At 37.5% G+C, this 24,666-nt stretch overlaps 1 long non-coding RNA gene across 1 annotated transcript in view; it reads right to left on the reverse strand.

Moving 5' to 3' along the window:
* Positions 1-355: 355 nt before the first annotated feature.
* The window catches only part of LOC137851806 (uncharacterized), a 63,667-nt gene continuing 39,356 nt past the window's right edge, over positions 356-24,666 (reverse strand). Inside the window, exons 2-4 of the long non-coding RNA XR_011093488.1 lie at positions 11,824-11,879; positions 8,766-8,888; positions 356-698 (exon numbers count right to left, since the gene is read on the reverse strand). This is a non-coding gene — a long non-coding RNA (uncharacterized lncRNA). The remainder of the gene's footprint in view (positions 699-8,765; positions 8,889-11,823; positions 11,880-24,666) is intronic.

The following is a 24,666-nucleotide window of genomic DNA, read 5'->3' on the forward strand; positions in this document are numbered from 1 at the left end:
GGTTTCAAAATTACATGCAATAATAATAATTTTACAATGGTAAGTGCTAATTTCTATGTTCAACAGAAAATGAGAGATCCCTGCAAGGTACTTTGTGATACAGAAATGAATCAAGAGACATGTTTGAAAATACTGTCCCATTAAAATATTTATACTCTTATCCACCTACTCTATTGGATTTGGATAGATAAATATAGTTTAAAAAAATAAATTATGAAAACCATTAATTCCCTAATTTAAATGCAGATAAAATTTTATTTGTGCTTCTGCTTTCATTTCAATTTGCATTAATCAGGAGGCTATCTACACTGAGATAAATTTAGGACAAATTCATGAAATGAATACATTCTGAGTTATAAACAAAAGACAGAAACAAAACAAACAAACAAACAAACAAAAACCCACAGCATTTAAACTAGGCAGCTAGATATAAATATCTTATTAATCAGTTTCTGATGATAACAGTGACTACTCCAAATTCTATGAAGAAACTGTGAAAGGCTAACAATATTTGTCTTGTTCTACACACTACTGTGGATTAACACAACACCATTTAATCATCTCAGTATTACCACTGTATCCAATAACCAATGTATGAAGGGTTTGATGAAATTTTATCTCCAGTCCATCATCTTCAGGATGTAAATATTTCTTCCGCTTTAGTTCTTTCACTTTGCAAGAGGAGCAATCATTGTCACCTAAAAAAAATAAATATATATATACATATATAGAATGAAGAATGAAGAGTTTTGTCAGAGGAAGTTTCATTTTGTACAGCATAGCAATTCAAGTTCAAAGTATAGATAGTTGCAGTCATGACTGTGTGATTTATTCAAAATGTGGAGTAATATTGATTCTTGCATCTACTAAGCAATCAAGCAAACTCAAACAAAACAAACAAACAAACAAATACCTTTCTCACATTTTTGTTTTCTAGTCACTATATATCTCTCCGAAAGCTAAAAAAAGGATTCAAATATGATGTAGTTCAGTAATTTGGCCTGATTAAAAGAAAACAAAATTTAAAAATGATATCACATTTAATCTTATATTCTTAGGTAAGATAAAATATTCTTAAAGTTTATGAATTTCATAAAATGTGGAATAGTTTAACAAGCATTTGATAACAGATGAATGTGGGGCCTGGTTTTGTGTCCTTAAAAAATGAGTAATGATTTTATGATGTAGAGAATGAAACTGTGTTTCAGTAGGGACAAAGTAATTGATCATGAACAGGTAATCTAAGCTTAGTTAGAAATGAGAGAAAAAAATTGTCACTGAAATCAGTCAGTCCAAATGTACAGGACTTGAAGTAAGTCTTTTTCATAACATTTCAGACCAGTTTTCAGATTCATGAAGACAACTTCAGATTCATTATAGACTACTGAGAGTAAATCTGCCAAATCTATCTATCTATCTATCTATCTATCTATCTATCTATCTATCTATCTATTTATTTTCCCTAGACAGATGAATTTACTGATAGGAGTTTAGAACCTGAGGCTCAAAGTCACGGAGTTCCCACCTTTTATTCTCTTCCTCAATTTTAACTGCTTCTATGATTGAAGAAGTGTGGTAAGATGCACCAGTTCCCACGATCTGTTTTCCCTCTGAAAACCAAACTGACCATATAACTGTATTTAAAATGCTGTTGTGAGTGGTAAAGTAGTTAATGTTTCTATAATGCTTTAGGCTTCCCCAAAAACACAGTAGCAAGTTATGGTGTCCTATGAGTAAAGCAATTTCACTAGTTAAGTCCTCCAGGACCTTCACAGAGAGCCAATTCAAGGCTCTTTGAAAATATATCCTTAATTCAGGGTGGTGTAAAGGAAGGGACTAGTGGTAGGAAGGGCCATGGTGGTTTGGACTGTTCTTGTGAGGAGAAGACCACAGGGAGGCCAGTGGTGCTCTTAGGGAGCTCTACCTCCCCAGAAGGGATGGGAGAGGTGGTTCGGGAGGGTAAAGGTAAGGAAGGAAAGCAAGGCAGGCACACCACACATACTGAGGGACTGGGAGAAGCTCATAAGTGGCATGGAAAAGGGTCTGTTTTGTCACAGACCACTTTACTTTTCTATAGAGATTCTCCCACTTTTTTTTTTTTTTTTTTTTGAAACTACTTTCTTCCTCTTATACTTCGACTTCAAGTTAGACTTCAACTTCTTCCTGCGGCATCTTGGAATGTTATGGTGTCTTTCCTTGTCTCTTCTCCTTCAGGCAAAGCAATACCAGTTCTTTCAAACTGTTATCATAGGCCAAGTTTCTCAGGCCTTTGATCATCCTTGTAGGATGATCACCTATAGGCATCTTTTCAATGACCACATGAAATGAAGCCTTATCAGAGATTAGGAGGTCAGAAAGTTGTGTTGTACATCTTACAGACAGTGCTTCTCTTTATAAATCAGGGTTATCAGGATAATATTTTTGTTGTTCCTATTTTTATTTTCTTCAGTAGTTGAAATCCTTGGATCCAATTCAGCTTGTGATCTTCAAAAACTTACAGCTTATTTTGCATATTTGTTGCCTGGTTATGTCTCATATTTGTGAAGCTACGTATTTTTATCCAGAAGCAGTGTATTTTTGACATAACTCATACAGGTGGAATTACTTGCTCCTTTAAAATTTAAAGCCTACATACACTGGTGAATAACATTAAAGCTAAACTTGCTGTTGTTACACTGAACAGAATTTGTTCCCATAGAGACAAGTTTTCTAGTAATAAAATTGAACTTGCATTTTGTACTTGTATGTGTTGATGTGGGTTGAATGGACTACTTGTGTGTGTGGAAATCACATCAATAAATCACTACTAGCATTTATATATAACCATGCATGTTGCATCTTGGTTTTCATAGCATTCCACTAACACGGATCAGAGCATTCCTTGTTCTTTTCAGTACTTATTAGCCTTGTTTAGGAGCACAACATATCTGCATATCTTGTTAAAAGGGGGGTGGGGAGAGAGAAGGAAAAAAAAAAGTAGAAAAAAAAAAAAAAGGAAAGGGAAGCCTAAACTGGTAAGAAAGCTTCCAGTTAATACAGATTTCTGAAGGTGAAATACATTTACTGTTTAATGTTCATTTACAGAGTATTATTTTCATCTGTCTCTTTGCAAAAAAAAAGGACATAAGGGTGGGCATAACTAGCTGGAGGTAGATTTGCTTTGCTAAATCATTCCTCCTGGATTTCATTTTATTGAACAAAAGGCAATTGAGTGTTTCAGATCTGAGTTGTATTTTATATGATTTTTGAAGTAATTGTTATCAGGAAAGTGATACACACATTAGAAAAACATAAACAGTGACAAGGGCAAGTTGTCTTCATTAGGTTTGATGTGGTTTTATACATGTATGTTGTAAATACGGTAAATTATGAAGTCTATCATCAAGTTCTAGAGAACTGCAGAGATTTTGCATAACTTTATGGCATACAGACTTTAACTAAACAGCAAGATACTACCTGTTGCTTGGCTTTGACTGAATAAAGCAGTCCAAGAAAATGCCAGAAAAATAGTCGTGACAAGTTACTTTCTACTTAATCAGTATGCAATCCAAAGTGTTTCATTATGCGTATTAATATTTTTGAAGAACAGTGAGTTGGCTTGTTTCTCAATTCACTTCATTACCATCAATGTTATTAAAGCTGTTTCAAAAAAAAAAAAAAATCAATAGCATTATTCAGATGTAAAAAGATGTAATTGATGAGTAAACAAGGCCCACTGTGCTTACAGTTGTTCACAGGAGGCGTCATTAAGTAGTTACTATCTATTTCATTACTCTCTACCACATCTTTCCTTTTACAGTCATTTATAAAGTGAGAAGTAGCAATTATATGTTTCATATTATAAGTCTTTATGACAATAATTACTTTTCTGCTTGCTTTCCACAGGGAAAAATGACTACAGAAGCTAGAGTGTTTAATTTTGATGATCATTTTGACTGAGCTGCAGTACTTGTCTGTCAATCAAAACATTTTGAAGGACTGCAAGCGGAGTTCAATTGTCTTGAAGACATCTTTCTTTTTATTTTCCAAAGAATTTCCTGTCTAAATGACTAATACAGAAAATGACATATTACATGATCATACTTATATAGTATGTGTGAATGACAGTGTCCTTCTTGGCTTAAAATTGTTTATTATGCATTAAGGTGACTAACTGTAATAAAGAGAAAAATAGCTAATATTTCTCATGTAAATTGTGTTACTGAAGTCTTAGTAATTAACTCTTTCCTGAGAGTATCTTCTTAGGTAGAAATAAAACTTTTTTTTTTTTTTTTCCTAGTAATTAAATGGAATTCTAAATTCATGATACAATATTTTGACAGTTTATTATCTCCTAAGATCAATCATACCTTGAGAGTTTTCTTTAGTCATGTTTGTGACATCAGCCATTTTTGGCTTCAGATTATAGAGAATGTGCTGCAATATTTGGAGTAAAATCTTTTGTTGAACAGTGTGACTGGAGCTGAAAGAGAAAGCATCCTGAGCCTCAGAACTGTCCCATGAGACTGAGACAAGAAATAACTGCAATTAGACGCTGACAAAAAATAAACAAACAACAGATAAGGACTGAGATAGTATTGGTTGGTAACCAGATAAACACTAAAATCAATTTTATACAAACATGTTTATCTTTTCAGTACCTGGCAGTAGACGTATGTTAAATAGAAAGCAGCTGACAAGTTTTCTGAAGCAAATAGTCTCATACAACAACAACAAAAGACTTGAAATGGTAATATAGATCATAGAACTATCCACTCTAAATGGCTAAGTTTTAGTATTAACTACACCATAAAGCAGTGTACAAAGCAATGTAAAGGCTACACAAAGGACAGTATTTGTGAACTTGTTTTTCAATTCATTACCTATTTAGAAAGAGAAAAACATAGGTTTTTGTCAGCTGTTTTTATTATCGACAATAAATTGAAGACATTTTCTTCAGAAGAAGAAAAGCCCAAAGAATTTGATGGGCTTTCACATTACACCTATCAAGGCAAAAAAAAAAAATAAATAAATAAATAAAATCACACATTTGTGGATTACATGCACAATCCAAAAGGCTGTTAAAAAAAAAAAAAAGTCATAATATTACCAATTTGGCATTTGTAGAAGCACTGAAATTTCATATGCTGGCCAAGGGGATTTGATCATCTTCTCTATATTACTCATCATATCAGCAGTAACTACAGGCTTTGATAATTATTCCTGTGAATTTCCATTTTTGCCCAAGCTAGCATCATGCTGACGAGGGAAGCAACCTGCCGGTGTGTTTTTGCTGAGCATTGTTTTTCCCTATCTGTCACCCCAAACGTCCAACCCGCTGCACATCTGACGCAGGGCTGCAATCCTCACTTGACTGAGTGACGCCTGGGGACACAGTGCAGGTGTAACGTGCCCTGAGCCCTGCCCAGGTGTTTCAGTGGGCTGGGACAAGCCCAGTGCTACTGGGAGCTGCCATGGGTCTGCGTGCCTCCCCGGTGAGGAAAAGCACGGAGGCTGAGTCTACCCTGAGGAATGGGGTGGGTGGGGTGCTCCTTTATCAGAGCTAAATGACCCAATAAAACATTACTGCTGTTGTTCTTCTGATTACATACAAATATTTCTGGAAGAAAGGATTCCCATTCAGTATCAAAAAGACTTAGATATATTGCTGGAGGAAAACATGCATGCTTAATAATAAATGCAGATTTTTATTTATTTATTTATTTATTTATTTATTTATTTATTTATTTATTTATTTATTTATTTATTTATGTTTCTAATGGACATTTGATTACCAATGCAGGAATCCTTACACTTAAAATAATAATGGTGTTTTAAATATTTATACACATATATATTGCATATATGTTGCATTTCTGTTTTACACTGTCATACAAAATCCATATATAAAATACACATTTTCCACCAAACCAAACAAGAAATATTTTTTTCTGTCAAGTAACCTAGGTGAAGAGCATGCTGTATTTAATGTCTGAAGGTTATAACCACAGCAGAAAACCAAACACAGCACGATGTTAAAATATTTCACCCCTGGCGTGCCTGATCTGTTCCCAACAGCACAGGGCTGAAATTTGAGCCTCCTGTGAATGCTGAGAGGCCCGCGTCTGCAGCCTCAAGTGTGGCCTGGGGATCGTCTCTCTGCGCTCTCATGAAGTGCCCACAGCATGCAGCCAGGCCAAGCACATACAGTGGGGCTGTGAAGCGTGTAGCCTAGTTAACCACAGCATGCTGCCTACAACCACGCCTCGACAGGGAATCCTGCAGACAGGCAAACTGGCTGGGACAAAACAACAGCTTTGCTCGTATAACTAGTTCTAACTAGTTAACTGTTTAGAATGAAAAGTTTACTCTGAGATTGGAAAGCCTAATCTCCTCTTCCTGTATTTTCTCAGTCCTGTTGTGCTTTCTAGTTTTAGCCAGTTCTAGAAGCACTAAATACATGTGAGACGCTAAAATAAGTCTGGAGACATTTTACAAAGCCGGTACTAGGGTGGCTGGCCCCACCTCGCTGCTCATGGCAGACAGCTCACCGCTGTGAGCGTGAACCAGTTTCTCAAGCATGGTAGGCCACAACCCAGCATGCTAACTTACACCAAAACCGATGTCGGCTACACTTAATGCACTCAACCATGAATTACAACGGCCAAATGCTGGCCTGATCTTGCTGACTCTGTGAGAAATCTGAGGGGGAAGAAATTTGTTCATGTTCTACAATCTTGTTCATCTGCTCTGATGGTGGAGGTTTCTCATTTTTTTCCCACTGGGATTTTATTTTATTTTATTTTATTTTATTTTATTTTATTTTATTTTATTTTATTTTATTTTATTTTATTTTATTTTATTTTATTTTATTTTATTTTATTTTATTTTGCTGATGGGCCTCACCATTCTCCACCCTGTACATATGTGTGAATTGTGTTTCAGTCAGGGCTCTTGCTGCGGCATGCGCCATACTAATGCCTAGCTGTATAGGATGGAGGTTTAACGGAATGGGGAAATGAGGAAGAAAGAAAAAGAAAAAGAGAGAGAGAAAGAGTAGTCACAGTTTTTAAAAACCATTCTTGATGTAAGGGGAAGCACACCATACCCACAAGATAAACAAGAGACTTGAAAGAAGGAAAGAAGGAAAGAAAGAAGGAAAGGAAGGAAGGAAGAGAGAAAGAGAGAAAGAGAGAAAGAGAGAAAGAGAGAGAGGAAGAGAGAAATAGAGAAAGAGAGAAAGAGAGAGAGAAAAAGAGAGAGAAAGAGAGAAAGAAAGAGAGAAAGAGAGAGAGAAAGAGAGAAAGAAAGAGAAAGAGAGAAAGAGAGAGAGAAAGAAAGAGAGAAAGAGAGAGAGAGAGAAAGGAAGGAAGGAAGGAAGGAAGGAAGGAAGGAAGGAAGGAAGGAAGGAAGGAAGGAAGGAAGGAAGGAAGGAAGGAAGGAAGGAAGGAAGGAAGGAAGGAAGGAAGGAAGGAAGGAAGGAAGGAAGGAAGGAAGGAAGGAAGAAAAGTTCATGTGTTGTGATTGGAAACAAGGCTTATTAGGAGACAGGCAGCACCCTAGCTCTGAGCTGTACCTTAGACAGATCAGGCAGTCCTCCATTTCCATGGCCACCAGCCCTACTGACAAAATTTTTAGAGCTCTTGAATACATGAATGCCAACCTAAAATGCTAACTGAAGTGGATTATTTTAGCACTGCAACAGTTGACCAAAAGCATTTTTGTAGGTCTTAAAAAGAAACCACGCACTGAACACATTACTTGATACCTCAGCCTGAGAGTCAGCATATAGCCAAACAAAACCACATTTCCCTACAAGTCTCTTAAAAATTACTGCCCATTAACTGTTCATTTTCTTAGCCTGAAGTTGAAACCACAGCACTGCAAACACTGCTGTTAACAAATGCTACTTGAGGTTTTGACTGAAACCTCACTCAGATGCAAGATTTGTTGGACGTTCTCGGAGAATCAGCTGTGAGTCCAAGCCCTCACAACAAGCCCAGGCAATAGTAGAGTGCAAACATTGCACTACAGGAGCTGCAAAGTCACAGGTGCTCCTCCTGTGTGCCATTTCTGCAGGGGGACCTGGGGCTGCCCCCCACCAGGGGCATCCCAGGTTGGCCCCACTACCCCTTGGGCAGGACCCACTCCTGGGATGCTGTGTGGTGGAACCATCACTGCTGAGCAGAGTGTGCAAGGAGAAGGATTCACCATGTTCTGCAGCTTTTCTATTCATGGCCTCCTGGCATCAACAGGATCAGAAGATCAGTGTTTGTCCTTGGGAATATGGAGGATTTTTAAGATAAAAATGGACAAAACTGCTTAGTTTACTTAAAAATGATCAAACAAAGGTGAAATTTAATGTATTATTATTTTTTTTCTATTCTTTTTTAGACATTTAGTCCAGGCCTAATATGAAATTTCCTAGACCTTATGTTAGAGAATAAACCACGCTGTGTATGGCTTCATAAAAGCTTAAGTGAAAAGTAATACATGAATATTCATAATTTATATTGGGATAGAAGTATAAGAAATTCCTGAGTAATATAAAAGGGCAGTGCTATTTATTATTCTAAATTTTTGTAGCTCTAAAACATTTTATTTTTGGTTTAATTTCAAAAGAATGCCAGAATGTGTAAAAACTTGTTTTTCTTTTAATATGCCAGTACTGAAAGCAAAATGAAATTAAAGTTTCCTCATCTTGAGTTTCTATTTGAATGTGCAAGTTAGCCTGACTGTTTAACAATCTAAAAGAGAAGAAAGAACTACAGCTCACAGATACTTGCCTGATGATTTATCCACTACTCAGGTAGTTACTTCTCAGTGGCACCTGCAGCATCAGTTCAGTAAAGGTGAATATTCACACGAGAAGTGTGACAGAAGCAAGTTCATACAGGTACACAGGTACACTAAAGAACAACAGATATCAAAAAGTTAGTATTTACAACAATGGATTCCACTGAAGCAGGCTTCTTTTATTAGCTGCATGCAGAATGGCCTGGTGAATTTCTGAGTTAGTGGGTGATTTTCTAGTAATTTTGCATAAGAATAACTTTTCTAACTTTCCTAGAGCTTTAATACATACTTGACATGCAATTTTATTCTATCTTGTATTCAATATAAGTAGTGATTACTACACAGGAGGGAATCATAGAATGACAGAATGGCTGAGGTTGGAAGGGACCTCTGAAGATCATCTAGTCCAAACCCCTGCCAAGCAGAATCACCTAGAGCACGTTGTGCAGGATGGCATCCAGGTGGGTTTTGAATATCTACAGAGGAGACTCCACAACTTCTCTGGGAAACCTGTTCCAGTGCTCTGACACACTCACAATAAAGAAGTGCCCTCTCATATTCAAACGGAATTTCCTGTGCTTCAGTTTGTGCCCATCGTCTCTCATCCTGTTGCTGAGCACAACCAAGAAGAGACCATCTCCGTTCTCTTGACACACTCCCCTCAGCTATTTATAGTCATAGAATGGCTTGGATTGGAAGTGACCTTAAAGATCATCAAGTTCCAACCCCCCTGCCATAGGCAGGGATGCCACCCACTACATCAGGTTGGGCAAGGCTCCATCCAGCCTGGCCTTGAACACCTTCAGGGATGGGGCATCCATAACCTCTCTTGGCAACCTGTTCCAGTGCTTTACTACCCTTACAGTGAAGAATTTCCCCCTAATGTCTAGTCTAAATCTGTCCCTTTTTAGTTTAAGACCATTCCCTCTTGTGCCGTCATTATCTGTGCAAGTAAAGCGTCTTTTTCCATCCTTTTTATAAGACACCTTTAAGTATTGAAAGGCTGCAATGAGGTCTCCCCAGAGCCTTCTTTTCTCCAGGCTGAACATCCTCAGCTCTTTCTGTCTTTCTTCATAGGAGCCCTCTGATCATTTTTGTGGCCCTCCTCTGGACCTGCTTGAAGAGCTTCACATCCTTCTTGTGCTGGGAGTCCCAATTCTGGACACAGCACTCCAGGTGGAGCCTCACAAGGGCAGAGCAGAGGGGCACAATCACCTCCCTTGACCTGCTGGTCGTTCCTCTGTCAGTGCAGCCCAGGATACAGTTGGCCTTCTGGGCTGCAAGCACACACTGCTGGCTTGTGTCAAGCCTTTCATCCACCAGAACCCCCAAGTCCTTCCCTACAGGGCTGCTCTCAATGAGTTCTTCTCCCAGTCTGTACTCATGTCTGGGATCGCCCTGACCCAGCTGTAGCACTTTGCATTTGGACTTGTTGAACCTCATGAGGTTCACATGGGACCACTTCATCAGCCAGTCCAGGTCCCTTTGAATGGCATCGCTTCCTTCTTCGGTATCAACTGTACTACTTAGCTTGGTGTCAACTGAGGGTGCACTCAATCCCATCATCTATGTCATTGATGAAGATATTGAAAATCACTGGTCCCAAGACAGACAGATAGGGAAGAATCAAAGTATTTTATTCTTGACAATTTTTGTAAAATTGGTGTTTCCTCGGTGTTTTTGCAGAACTTAATTATACAAGAGCTGAAGCATTAATAACTATGATGGTGGAAGCTGGGCTTGAATTTCTCTAAATTGTACAGCCGCAAATTCATTAAATTGAGATATTACATTGGTGTAAACAAGAGAAGAATCAGGCTAATAATCTCCAAAATGGAAAACACATAACCAATTAATTCCATATTATTATAATTCTTATGGCATGTATAAGATAGACAGAGGATCTCAGGGATTTGCCCGAGGCCACAGATAGAGCTGCAAGTGAATCAAGGATTAAAACAGAGGAGAAACTGATTATCATTCAACTCAGTTTTTCATGTAGAGTATCCAGTAAAGACCATACATAGCTTGATCAGATACATGAGACTGCCTGACCCTTTTTCTTATTTAATAAAACCTGTCTAAAATAATGGCATTTTAAAAATACATACATGTGTATGTTATAAATGATTATTTCATTTTACAGTCTTCGATAAGTGTAGCTGCTAAATAGGTCAGGTGCAGATCCTTCCCTGTCAGCACAATTATTGTACATATTGTTCTTAAAACTGATGCTATCAAGAAAGAATGTGTCATTGAGTTTCATCTTTTACATGAAAGAAAGAAAAAATAACAAATCATATAAGTGATTAAACCACACCAGAATGAACAATGGAGAAACATTACATTGAAGAGGGAGCCTTAGTATCTACTGTTACCATATGTATATACATACATATATACATATATATATATGAGAGATATAGGCATGCACATACACACAGTGTGGATGCAAGAGTAAGGATTTTATCGCCTGCAACATCAGGATAATAAACTCTATAATGTGGTTCTAGCTGTATAAAGACAGATCAAAGATTCAACCCAGGTGTGGCTCCTGAGTTTCATTGCTCAGGGCTAATTATTCACAAAAAGTCCCCACCTTAGAAAGTTGTCTAGCAGGTTTATCTTTTGGCCTGTAGACATTTTAGAGAAGACACTACCTAAGCTCAGCTATTTTGCATGGCACACTACAGCACCCAAAACTATTTCACCAGTTTTATGAGATATTTGACCAACTGCAGTTATATGTGAGTGTAGTTTTATCTCCCAGAAGCAGACAGGAGTTTCCAAGACCTTAGCTTACATTGACCTCTATTTAAGCCCAATTTCAGTGAACAGGCAAAAAGCACAATATTGTAGGCACTGCTGAAACTTTTAACTTTATGAAGAGCAAACTTACTACAAACATTTTTTTGTGAACATGACCACAATATGTGAAACGTTGCAGTACTTACAACAATATAAGGTAATTCATTTATGAATGCACCAACTATCACCATAGCTTAAAAACTATGTCTTTTAGAGACCTTTTTTTAAAGAGAGAATTACCTTTATTTGTTCATGAGTCACCATGAGTCACCAACCACAACCAAGACTGCTCCAGTCTGTCAAAAAAAAACACAAAAAAAAAACCACCTCTGTCATGGGCAGCAACTTAAAGCTGAAGTATCAGGGACAATCCTGTTTCTTGTTACAGTGCTCTGAATCAATTCAACATTTTCTTCTGGATTTTTTTTTTTTTTAATTGTACAGCTGAACCGTTCAGGATCTTCACTCAATTGTTTGAGCAAGAACTTGGTAGAAAACATTAACATTATTTCTCAATAGTAGCAGCCCATTTATGAAAATAGTTTTCAATAATAAATTTTAATAGAATATTTTTTCTAACAGTAGAGATTAGGGGGATACTGGCCTGCCTCTGCTCTCATTTGAAATACTGACATTTTTCTCTTCTCTGCTCTGGTGTTTGTATATCTACTTGTTAGAAATCACTTCACAGTACTGGAAAGTACCAGCATTTGTCACATGGAGTTTTCAAAAGATAAAAAAGCTAACCAGTCAATTTGAATGAATATTTGAATTTAGCAATACAATATGAAATTCTGAGTGAAAATTCTCTTGGAAGATAATACAATTTCAGTCTGACTCAGGAACGAGTAATGATTTCACACAAGAGGACATCTGAAGAACTTTTCATCCTCAAATGGTATTGCGAGCATCAACAAATCAATTAAATATGTGTTTAAGGAAGGTGTCATTGTGCCTGTTTCATGATGCAGATACTTTATTACAGGAAAGAGAAATATATATGAGCAATTATGTGAGCTCTTATTAGGATCAGGAAGGCTGGACCTTTAATGCTGTGTTTAGTCCACTAAACTACACCTGCCATAAAATATTGTGTCTGGTTATTAAGGGCTATCCCTACACAGAGACAGGTTGACTGGGTCACTGGACAGGATGCTCTGGTATGGCTACAGGCCACCAAAGACTGGCTTCCTCTTTAGGCAGGGAAGTATCCTCTCTTCCTCAGTAAAAACAATATTTAGCCACTTAACTTTATTAGGTGGTTATAACACCCATGAATAGGAAAACAGAAACTGTTTCTGTGTCTTGTGGCTTCACAGGATTATTCAGCCTTTTGGGAAGATAGAATCTGTGCTGGAATACCAATGCACTTAATACTTTTGATACCAATAAGAAAGCTTTGTATGATTATATATATATATGTATATTTATTTATTTCTCAAGAGGGTAAAGATAAAGTTCAAATAAAATAAGTAACATTTTTTTTAGCTAATTCTGATTCCAGGTGTGATTTTCCCCTTTGTTCAGCTTGTGCATGATCTTGGCTATTTGTACCAGATTATAAAATCACAAAGAACTCTTCCTGCCTTTTCATCAATGAATTCATTTCTTCCTCAGTTTCCAAAGCTTGAGATCCATGCACTATGCAATTGGGAAAATATTATATTACTACCTTTTGGATAGCACTATCCATAATTTTTTAGAAGACCAGTGTATCTTTTTGTTATTTTTTCAGTTCAACAATATGACATAAAATAATTCAAATAATAATAACCCTGTTAATTTTCAGTTTTTATGTACATATATTTATGTACAAAAACAGTTTTTATGTACATGCTTTCCTCACTATGCTACAGATGGATTTTCTGCAAGAGTACAGTTTTCTTGTAATCCTAAAGAAAACAGTAAGTTCAAAAAGATTCTTCATCATTTTGTCAAAACAGATGTTTAAAGTGACATCAGCTTGAAGAAGAAAGGAGTTCTGGAATCTGAGGGACAGATGCATGAGAGTGGCTTGAACCATCAGACTAAGGGTTCATCTGATCAGAGTCTTGGCATAGATAGAGAAATAACATTATCTGAAATAAATAAGAACTTTAAATACTTTAAATACTTGATTTTTGTATCATTTACTTGATTTTAAGTATTTGGGTTTTGCACGTGATGTAAGATTTCTGAATGATGCGATGCTTAAGATGATTTTAACGAGAGGGATTAGGAGGTCTCCTACCAACTGGACTGTTAATATAGATTTTGATGACAACCTGCAATCTCCATTAGTTAAAAAGCAAAGTGTTATGAGACTTCATATGGATGGTGGTCTGAAAATTAATCATGGACTATTAGTTATTCTATATTAATTATTAGCTCTTTTCTGCTCAGTAAAACCAAGTCACTGAAAAATATACATGTATAGAAGTAATATCTGTCACTTGATGTCCTACCTTTAGTGATACTATTGATACTTTTTTTTCTTTTCTTTTTTTTTTTTTTTTCAAGTATCTAGTAGTAAAAGGCTAGATTAATCTGTATCATATGTTAAGCAAGGTGGTTAGATATAACTTTCCTGACCTTGGGCTCTAATACATGTGGACTATAATAAATTGCATGCCTGGTAACTCCATTTGGATGGGCGTGGATTAAGAAAATGCTAAATAAGTAGTGTTTATAATAGCCTCTACACTATTTAGTGTAAATAACTCTAAATAAACAGCATATAAAGCAGCAAAACAAGATGACACAATTTGCTACTGTTGTTGTACACAGCAGATAAATCATTCCTTCCTCTGCAAAAAGGGAAAGCAGAGAGAGGAAGAGGTTGCAGAGAACTTCTCAGGGACACAATGCCTCCTGAGGGTACACTAAGGTGAGCTAGAGCACACTGCCATGCCTGGCTCAGAGATATGACCTGAAATGTCTGTTAAACTAGTATGGAAATAGGAACAAGGAGAAGATTTCATGTGAAAAGATTGGAACAAGCATAGTTCACAGATGCATACATGAAATTAGAGATAGAAGATCAGAATGCGAGAAATACTGTAGACTAAAGTCTTCAACCGTAACTAGAATATTCCAGTTTTCTTTTAAAGTTGTGTGTTTCAGAGGGGAGAGGAGGTAAAAAAGAAGGACTTCAGAAAGAGAAACTGTGGGCTATATTAACACACAGTGTTTTCAGGAATTTTGGAAATATTTAAGGAGTTAAAGCTGGTAAATGAGAACCAGAAAGTTAATGTTTTCATGAGCTTCTGCAGATGACACACCTTATTTTAACTGATTATTATTCAAACCATGAACTATGAAGATAATTGCTTTCCTGGCCAAATGACAAAGGAATTCTTATTTCCAGTATATGCACTGTTGAATGCCGAAGGCATTGTACATGCTAAGGCTAATGCTTTGCTGTATAATAGACACCTACTGATTAGTAGTTCTCAAGCTTAATTTGGTTATGGTATGATAAATTAGGGAGTGTCTTTCTAAGTAAAACTGACATAATGCCCCCCTTCATCCCCCCCAAACTGAAACTAGAATAAATTTGTGCTTCCAATACAGCAGCTCCAGAAAAGTTAATTACGTTAAAATGAAAACATTTTTTTGTATTCAAATATTTGGAATTATAAAATATATATATATATATATATATATATATGATTCTATTCTTCTCGTGCTTGAGTACTGTGCTTAATTGTTTTCCAAAGTCACATTAAGCAACATGACTACCAGGCTCACGTGTGGCTCCTTTGTCTATACTTTCCTCAGGGGAAATTATATTTTTTTCTTTACATTTTACTAGTGCTTTTATTTGTCAGAAGCCAAAGAAGAATGCCTTTAATGATTGGACTTCTGAATGGGATACTCGCTTTTCTCTAGTTTGAACCCTAGCACAGGAAAGGAAATTCAATACATTTACCTGGGGGAGGTTTCCAAGAACATTGATGCTGGAGTATCACTGTAAAGTGACTGTATTGATGGAATCTCACCAGTAGCTGAGGGTAAGTTAGCTTAACATCTCCTGCTGAAATGAGGCTGGGCTCTTTGTTTTGGGAAGCATTCATAAAAGAGAAAGGGCAAAGTGTTTTTACATCTCCTGGGTCTTGGACCTAAATGTGACTGCCTAACAATCAGCCAAGACATGAAAGAACATGCAGCTGGCAGTTTAGTTTATCAGGATATGTATGTATTTCTTATTCTTGATAAAGATTGATGAGTTTTTAATGCTTGTGTAAAGTAAACCTGTTTGATCCAAATCAAGCTTCCCCTTGTAAATATGATTTACAACAGGTTGACCATGAGCCAGCAGTGTGTCCTTGTGGCCAAGAAAGCCAACGGGATTCCAGCGTGCCTAAAAAGGAGCATGGCCAGCAGGTCAAGGGAGGTGATCCTCCCCCTCTACTCTGCGCTGATCAGGCCTCACGTGGAGTACTGTGTCCAGTTCTGGGCTCCCTGATACAAAAAAGACAGGTATCTCCTGGAAAGAGTCCAACGGAGGGCCACAAAGATGATACAGGACCTGGAGCATCTCCCCTATGAGGTAAGGCTGAAAGACCTGGGTCTGTTCAGTCTTGAGAAAAGAAGAATGACAGGGGATCTTATTAATGTTTATAAATACCTGAAGTGTGGGAGACAGAGGGATTTGGCCAACCTCTTTTCAATGGTTTGTGTGGACAGAACAAGGGGCAATGGCCACAAAATGGATCACAGGAAGTTCTGTGCCAACATGAAAAAGAACTTCACAGTGAGGGTGACAGAGCACTGGAACAGGCTTCCCACGGAGGTTGTTGAGTCTCCTTCTCTGGAGATATTCAAGACCTGTCTGGATGCCTACCTGTGCAACCTGCTCTAGGGAACCTGCTTTGGCAGGGGGGTTGGACCCGATGATCTCTGGAGGTCCATTCCAACCCCTACAATTCTGTGATTGACACGGCCTTTGACTTTGAGGCTGTGAGAAAAAACAAGAGTTTGGGAACTGAATCCAGCTTAATCTAGTGGGACTGGGCAGTCACATATCCATACATCTACATTGGACAGGAGCCTGAACACTGTAGGTAACCACAGTAAGGCCCTGAGGACTGCTCAGATGAGCAGATGCTGAGGAGCCTCATGGACACCAGAGGACCATGCACAGTGACATGCAAAGTTTTGTGATTACCCTCATCCATCAGTTACCCCTGGACAAGGCTAAACAATTTGATGTGTAGCAATCTGTCTAGAGTACACTGGAGTACTTTCTTAATTGGTATGTGCATGTAGTATTGTTTACTATCTGTCAGCTCTATTGCAATGGATCAGCCCAGGAAAGACAGTATGACTCCATGGCTAGATTCACGATCCCCTGCCTGGTTTATGCACCACTTCAGAAAAGAATTATCCCAGTTTTCCCCTTCTGTCACACTCTTTTGCCTTCCTATACCTCAACCTTTCCCATCTTCTGCTGTCTACCTACCCAGAGGTTTATCAGGTGAAGTCTGAAGTCCTTCCTGTGAAAGGCATGGGAGCAGAAAGTGCTTTTTATTTCCTTTCCTTCTGTTGGTGTGCTGGAGGTACCCTAAGTTCTGAATAAACTTTTCTAAAGCATAAGGACAAGGAGTCAAATTACTACTAAAAATATGCAAAATACATGCCAAAACAAATTATGAAACATGCAAAAAATATTTGTGCAGGCAAATAAGGGGCTTTATAGGCATCAAAGCAGTAGGAGGGAGAAACTTTACACCATCCTCTGTGACATCATTGCACTGTGGTGTGCATGTGGGAGTACTTACCAAAGATCAAAGGTCATATTTCAACAGAGGAAAAGAATAATGTATTCACGCACACGTTTATTATTCCCACTTAACTAGGAGATAAACATAACAGTTATTTATACATTTTATGGATTCTGTCTTTATATTTGCAAGTCACAGTGAGAACCCATAGACATTACCTGACAGACTCCGCCTCAAATTTAATATCCCAAGAGAATAGTAAGGCTCATATTATGGGAAGAAGGTGACTATTAAGTGTTCTTACCATTGGAACATTGCTGGCCTAATATTATAAGAATATCAAAATAAAATGGAGTCAGTACTTAAATAAGTGATATTTTTTTATGGAGGTTATAAATCATATTTTTGATAGCATGTACTTCTATAGGTATTTCATCTTGGCTTCTCTAGATGACAAGTATTGTCTTGAGGAAGATATCATAGAATCATAGAATATCCCAAGTTGGAAGGAATCCACAGTGGTCATCGAGCCCAATTCCTGGGTCCCCAGAGGACCACCCAAAAAATCAGACCCTCTGAGAGCATTGTCCATACACTTCTTGAACACTGAGAGGCCCAGTTCTGTGACCACTGCCCTGAGGAGCCTGTTCCAGTGCCCAACCACCCTCTTGGTGAAGAATCTTTTCCTGATATCCAGTTTGAACTGCCCCCACCACAGCTTCAAGCCGTTTCATCGGGTCCTATGCAAAGACATGAAAGAGTTATTTGGATTTCATTAATTCATAGAATCATAGAATATCCTGAGTTGGAAGGGACCCTTAATGATCATCAAGTCCAACTCTTGACACCACACAGGTCTACCCAAAAGTTTAGACCATGTGACTAAGTGCACAGTCCAATCTCTTCTTCAATTCAGACAGGCTCGGTGCAGTGACCACTTCCCTGGGGAGCCTGTTCCAGTGTGCAACCACCCTCTCTGTGAAGAACCCCCTCCTGATGGCAAGCCTAAATTTCCCCTGCCTCAGCTCTTGTTTTCACAGAATCACAGAATCACAGAACTGTAGGGGTTGGAAGGGATCTCGAAAGATCGTCGGGTCCAACCCCCCTGCCAAAGCAGGTTCCTCAGAACAGGCTGCCCAGGTAGGCATCCAGACAGGCCTAGAATATCTCCAGAGAAGGAAACTCCACAACCTCCCTGGGCAGCCTGTTCCAATGCTCTGTCACCCTCACCGTGAAGAAGAAATTCACGGTAAGTAAGTTATTAAAAGAGTGAATGAAAAAGAAGAGGGAAAGAGATATGTGCCAAAATGATAAATTCATTAAAAGTAGAACTTTTTTCTAGTCACAGAAATACAAAACAGTTGATGTGGGAAGGGACTTCATGTGACTGTCTAGTCCAACAAGGCTCAAGCAGGGTCACCAAAGCAGGTTGCCAAGGACCTAGTATTATGTTAGTTGTTTTACTTTATCAAGAAAACATAACTTCATGCTGCTATTGGATCTATTATCTATTTGAGTTAACCTTCTGTAAGATTGGAAGTTATAGGTGGATTTTAGGAAAGATGTATCACCTACCCTATCAAAGTACACAGCAAGTACCATCTGTCATTCATTTTGGATAAATATTTTATCTATGAAAGTACCTCTACACATGCCTGGAAAATTATTCAGATTTACACTCAGCAGTAAGACAAAGACTCTACCGATGACTTTCTAAAATTGCCATGTGGCTAACAGCCATAGGACATACATAATGAAGCTTGAGTAGCTGACAGCTGGAAGAATTCAGGATGTTACTGTACATCCCAGCTGTCCAACCTCCCATTTTGGGCACAGCTGGTGTGCGTGTCCACCAGCAAGGTAACCCAAAGTCCCTGCTGGCTTGCTTCCATCCCAGTCATCACGCTGATTTAAGACCATTTCTTCCTCCTTCACTTTTGAGCCCAAAGCTAATAGAAATTAAAGAATTATGGTGATTTAAATATTTTTTATTGGTTGAAAAAGGAATGGAATGATTGCAATGAAGAGGAAGGACAAGAACAATGTATTATTTCAAACAAATAAGATTGTGAAGAAAACAAAACAAAACAAAACACACACACACACAACAAAGAACCTTTGCAACTGTATTGCACCTTGAAACCAAAGCTTTCATAGTTGGAGAGTCCTGAGTTGAATTATCTGAGTTGGATAAATTTATTGTCCTTGACAAACATAAAAAGGAAAGAGAAATCAAAACAAGGTCACATTTGACATTCAGACAAACATCTCAGAAAGTGTCTACTACTTTTTTATCATTACTGCTTTATTCACGTCACAAATAATTGCACAGTACTTCCAACAGACCAAATTCTCACTTCTAAGCATTCTCCTTGGGTTGTGAATATATGATACCTGAAATATCCATAATCTGCCATAGAAATAATTGCTGATTCTAATTGTTTAAAATATTCTGCACCTAGGCTACAAAATAATGAATCATTCCTGACAGAAGTGAATAACTGCTTTGCTTTATGTATCAGAATGTTCCACAAAGTCGGTTTAGCACAAGGACAATGTATTGTTTAAAATTAAAACCAAAACAATCAAAGAACTCCAAACTACTTAAAAGTACATCTGTGTGATGCCATGCAGCATGTGCATTGATGCCTGCTCTACGTGTGTTCATGGGCACATAATACCGCCATGAAGAAACACTAAGGTGTTGAAACAGCATAGCTTCTTTTCAGTTACTTAATCTGAACGCAACGTGCCACTGCTGCATTTAACACTGGTAGCTCAGTACTAGTCTGTGGATTTCTGTTCTGCTGCACAGTAAAGACTCCCCTTATATTATGCATATATTACATTATTTAGGTATTTTTGCAAGTTCCCTGGTTGTGTATACAATTACATTTCAAGCAGATTTATATTGAATAATATGTAAAATAGATTTTGTGTAAAGCATCTGGAATATGTGCAAAATACAGTTAATTCTAGATCTTGGTCTAATCAAAGTTGTTTGGAAACATCAGGTTTTAGAAGTGAGATCATAACCCCAGACAATCATTTTTTTTTTTTTGGTACCCTTTCCTTTCTCCTTCATTGCAGGTAGGATGGAAAGTGGAAGGAATAGCAGAAAAGAAATTTCCTGTTACCCTCCATGGGCAGGCTCAGCCTACTCTCTTGTGCTTTGAGCTGGCACCCTGAAAGTCCAACTTTACCAGTCAGTGCCCTTGCCAGAGGTGCCTTGGAGAGGGCCCAGCAGGGACTCAAGTAAACGTACCCTTTTTTTCTCGCCCCACAAATTGTACCAGACCCACACAGCTTTAAGTATATGTGTGAGAGAACAGAAGGAGCTCAAGGTAGAGGGTGCAGGGGTTTTCTACAAGTGCCTTGACCCATTGCTGGACAAGGCAGACCCACAGGTGAGCTGCCACAGCAGCAATGCCTCCTTTTCTTTTTCCATTTACCAGGGTTTTTGGGTACACAGAAACTGCCACAGCAACACCATCTTGCTTTTTGGTAGAGCAGCCCTAGCATGTGAATTGCATTCATATTACAAAAGCTACATGTTTGGCCATCCCTGATACAGAAACCCAAAGGGCAGGGATGGAGTTTCCAAAATGGACAGCACTGTGGACTGTGGGTAAGAAGTAATCCAGGAAGGAGATGCTGGCTATAACCATACATCACATCAGTTCCTTGATGCTGACTTTTAAAATGTTTTCCTTGATGACTCAACTAATGCTTCACTTCCCTGTTAAACTCTCATCAGGGCTTCTCTTTCTAGCACTCTCTGAAAAGTAAGTTTTAATGAAGACTGCCATATAAAACACAGCCAAATTATTTGGCTTGAGTTAATCTTGAAACAATATTTTAATAAGGCAAATCAGCAAAGGGTTGAAGGCAGGACTAGGAATCAATTGACCTGCATCTATTTCTGGGCTCTTCCAGCAGAATCTGCAACCTTGGGCAAATCACTTCACAGCTCTGTACTTTCATTCCCTATAGAAATGGATACAGATATTTCTATCCTGTTAGATACTTCAAGGAAATTTCAGATGAAGGATGCTACATATGAACTGAGACACAAAACAGCAATTAATCTCATATCGAGATTAATGGCTGCCCATCAATAAGTATAACAGTTATCAGCATGACCATGTGAAGAAGATCCAGTAATGCTTGTCTTTAGGATTACTTTCACTCTCCTTTCATGAACAATGTATTAACCTGGCATTTTTAACAATTTTTTCTTTGTTCAAAACAGTTGCCATTTTTACTTTGTCTGCTTAGGTATAAAAGTGAAACAAACAAATGTGATCTGCTGATAATTAATTTGGGGTCTGGGAATACAAGTGAGAAAGCATGCAAGATTTCTTGATGTTTATCACCAGTTGGCTCTCTGTTTCCTTTCCAATAAAACCAGCTGTAGTATGTGTGCATCTCACTGTGCCTGAACACTGCTTCACTTGCTTATAATGTTCTACCCCTATCTGCCCCTCCTATATATACATTTATTATATAAATACCTATGAGTTAGTGACTTTTCTGTGATCTACCCATGAGCTTAATAGTAAGCTGTTCAAGTTCAAAAATAACTTAATGATACCAGAAACAACAGCAGAATTCTCCCCAAACAAGAAAACAAACATTTAGTGAGTGCTTGACCTTGATGTGGTGGAAAGGCTTGTATGTTTCCATGGTCCTACAGCTTCTCCAGCATCTGTGATGGTCCCTGCTTGGGTGATCTACCCAAGCTAGATAGATAGGGTCCAGAGAAAGGGACACCACTTTTGCATATAAAAACAACAGGAAACTCAGATAAGCTATGGAAAGAACGTAAAGAACAAGGTTGTCTCATAAGTATGTATGACCTTGACCATGCAAAAGTCGTGTTTTGAGCATTTTTGTGCCTTCAAATTGGAGTTAGAAGGCTGTCCCATATGCTTCCAAGTGTACTGAGAGATATTGTGGCTGGGAAAAGTTTGCAAAATTACCCTGTTAACTGTGGAGAGACTGGAAAGCATAAAATGAGGAGAGATTTTAGAGGGTGTGATGTATTATCAGCAGTTATTGACCATAATAACACCAGAAGAATAATTAAAAGTATGCTGTCCCCAGAGAAAGAGATGAAATAGACGTTGCACCAGTGAACACAGAACAAACATCCAAAATAATCTTGCAATTAAAGTAACACCCATGAATGGAACAGAAAAGGTGTAAAAATCTGCTGTGTGGAATGAAAATTGTCATGGTATAAGTCATGGCATGGGAATGAGATTAATTGCTATTGCTATGTTTAAAGATAATTTATGAGAGACATTGTTTTCTTAAAAATATATTCACAAGCATATGTGGTGTTGCTTATCAAGAAGACTGGCCCAAGGGAAGCTGAGTATAAACTGGATTATTATCTGTAAGTCAATAATACAATTTCTTTAAGATTTCTCCTTTTTCCCTCAACCATTCATTTAAATTTATTTTAATAATTTGTTTTAATATTTTTTTTTACATTTTTCTGTTTGTATTTATATTAGTAACTTCAGTGAGTTCTCTCCTCAGATTTTTTTAAAAAGCATTACTTTAATTCATCCTACTTTAAAAGAGTCTACCACCTTTCCATGTAAGAAACAAATACAAGCTCGTTGCCAATCAAAAGACTGTTTATTAGACTTTTTTCTTGATATTAATATGGAAAATTTGTTTACTTTTTCTGTTTTTTGTTTTGTTTTGTTTTGTTTTTTCTTTGCAGTGTCATTTTTGAAGGGTATTACAATTATGTTTTTTCCAAATTTGCACAAACAATATTTATCTGGGAATCAGCTTTTATTCACAACTTAAGAAATGTTAAAAACAAACAAACAAACAAACAAAAAAATTACCACACAGCTATTTTTAATATATGTCCTAAATATTTATGTGTGATATGTGTGATATAATTATACATTCAGAAGTATTTTTGTCCATTGAAGAGATGACAGAAAAATACAAAAGTGCTTTCATTTAACATTAAATTGCTCAGTAATAGCAGAATATATATACATATATATATATATATATTTTTTTTTTTTTTTGACAAAAAATAGTAGCATTATCTAAAACTAGTTTTTGAAACTGACCACACTGTTGCTTATTCTACAGTAACATTCTATCTCTTTAGAGTTATATTTATTTAGCACACAAAGAAGAAAAGCTTACTTAGGACACCATGTTATCTAACACCATATATTTGGAACATGAAAACTTACTTGCTTTTTTCTTTCATTATATGTGGAATATTGTAAGTAAAAAATGTACCATATAGTATATATTGTATCAAGTAAACCAAATGTTAGTATGTGGAATTTGATTTTTGTACTGTTAAGATCTGTAAGAAATTTATAGATATACATACGTATATATATTTCAGGCGGTGCATTCTTTTCTCTACAAACATGAAATATTGGTTGTTTTCCAAGTTACCTCCCTGCAAACCTCTTTCTGTGAAGGACACATTTATTCTCATAATACTGGTAATACTACAATGGTAATAATCAAAAGTCCCTTGATCTCAGTACTACCCTCGATCTTCTTTCCTTGTGGCAATGAGCTTGAAATCCACAGAAATCATTTAGCTGGTCTCTTTTGTCATCTCAGTTTTGTGCTCAAAACAGTTTGCCGCCCCTTAAATGCTAATGAATTTTTCTGTCTGCTCCATGCCTACCAAGCCACAGTGAACATTACCAAACTCTTGTCCTTCTGTTTGCCTAACAGTACAAAAAAGGACTGTACAGGTAAAATATCCTACCTCACAGTGAAAACACTTCCTTGCAGTATTCTTCATCCACTGAGTTAGTCCTATAGTTTCTTCTGCAGATCTTCTTGCTATTCCTTTAAAGGTCTTCTGATCATTACTGATATCCTCCATAAATGTGACATGATCTATCTGGTCCTTAATTGCTATCCAATATTTCACTACAGAGACTGATTTTTTTAGTGTTTCTGATATACCAGTGACTAACATATTTTCTTGGGGTATTTATTGTGACATTATCTTTCTTACCATTAGAAAAGCTGGAAAGGAATCCTGGAATTCGGGTGTTAAACCTTAGTTGGTTGTGGGGAAAAGGGCTAGGCAATTGCTCTCCTTTTAAGACATCATCAACTGGAGCAACAATACGAGATGCTCCAAGCAAAAGGCAAAGATCAGCCACTTGAGCCTAACCAACTTCTGGAAATGTTGATGCTCTTCCTCTGGCGCCCACACAAAACTGCTGCTGGCAGTAGTGCCTCCACCAGCACTGTGATTACTTGGCAGCCTACTGACCTAGACAGTTTCCTGTTTTGCCTAAGCCTAAAGCCATCCCTGGATCCCAATTCCCTGTTTGGCAAACGACAGGAGGCACATATATGA

This window comes from Anas acuta, chromosome 2 (genome assembly GCF_963932015.1).
Source record: "Anas acuta chromosome 2, bAnaAcu1.1, whole genome shotgun sequence".
NCBI classification, from domain to species: domain Eukaryota; kingdom Metazoa; phylum Chordata; class Aves; order Anseriformes; family Anatidae; genus Anas; species Anas acuta.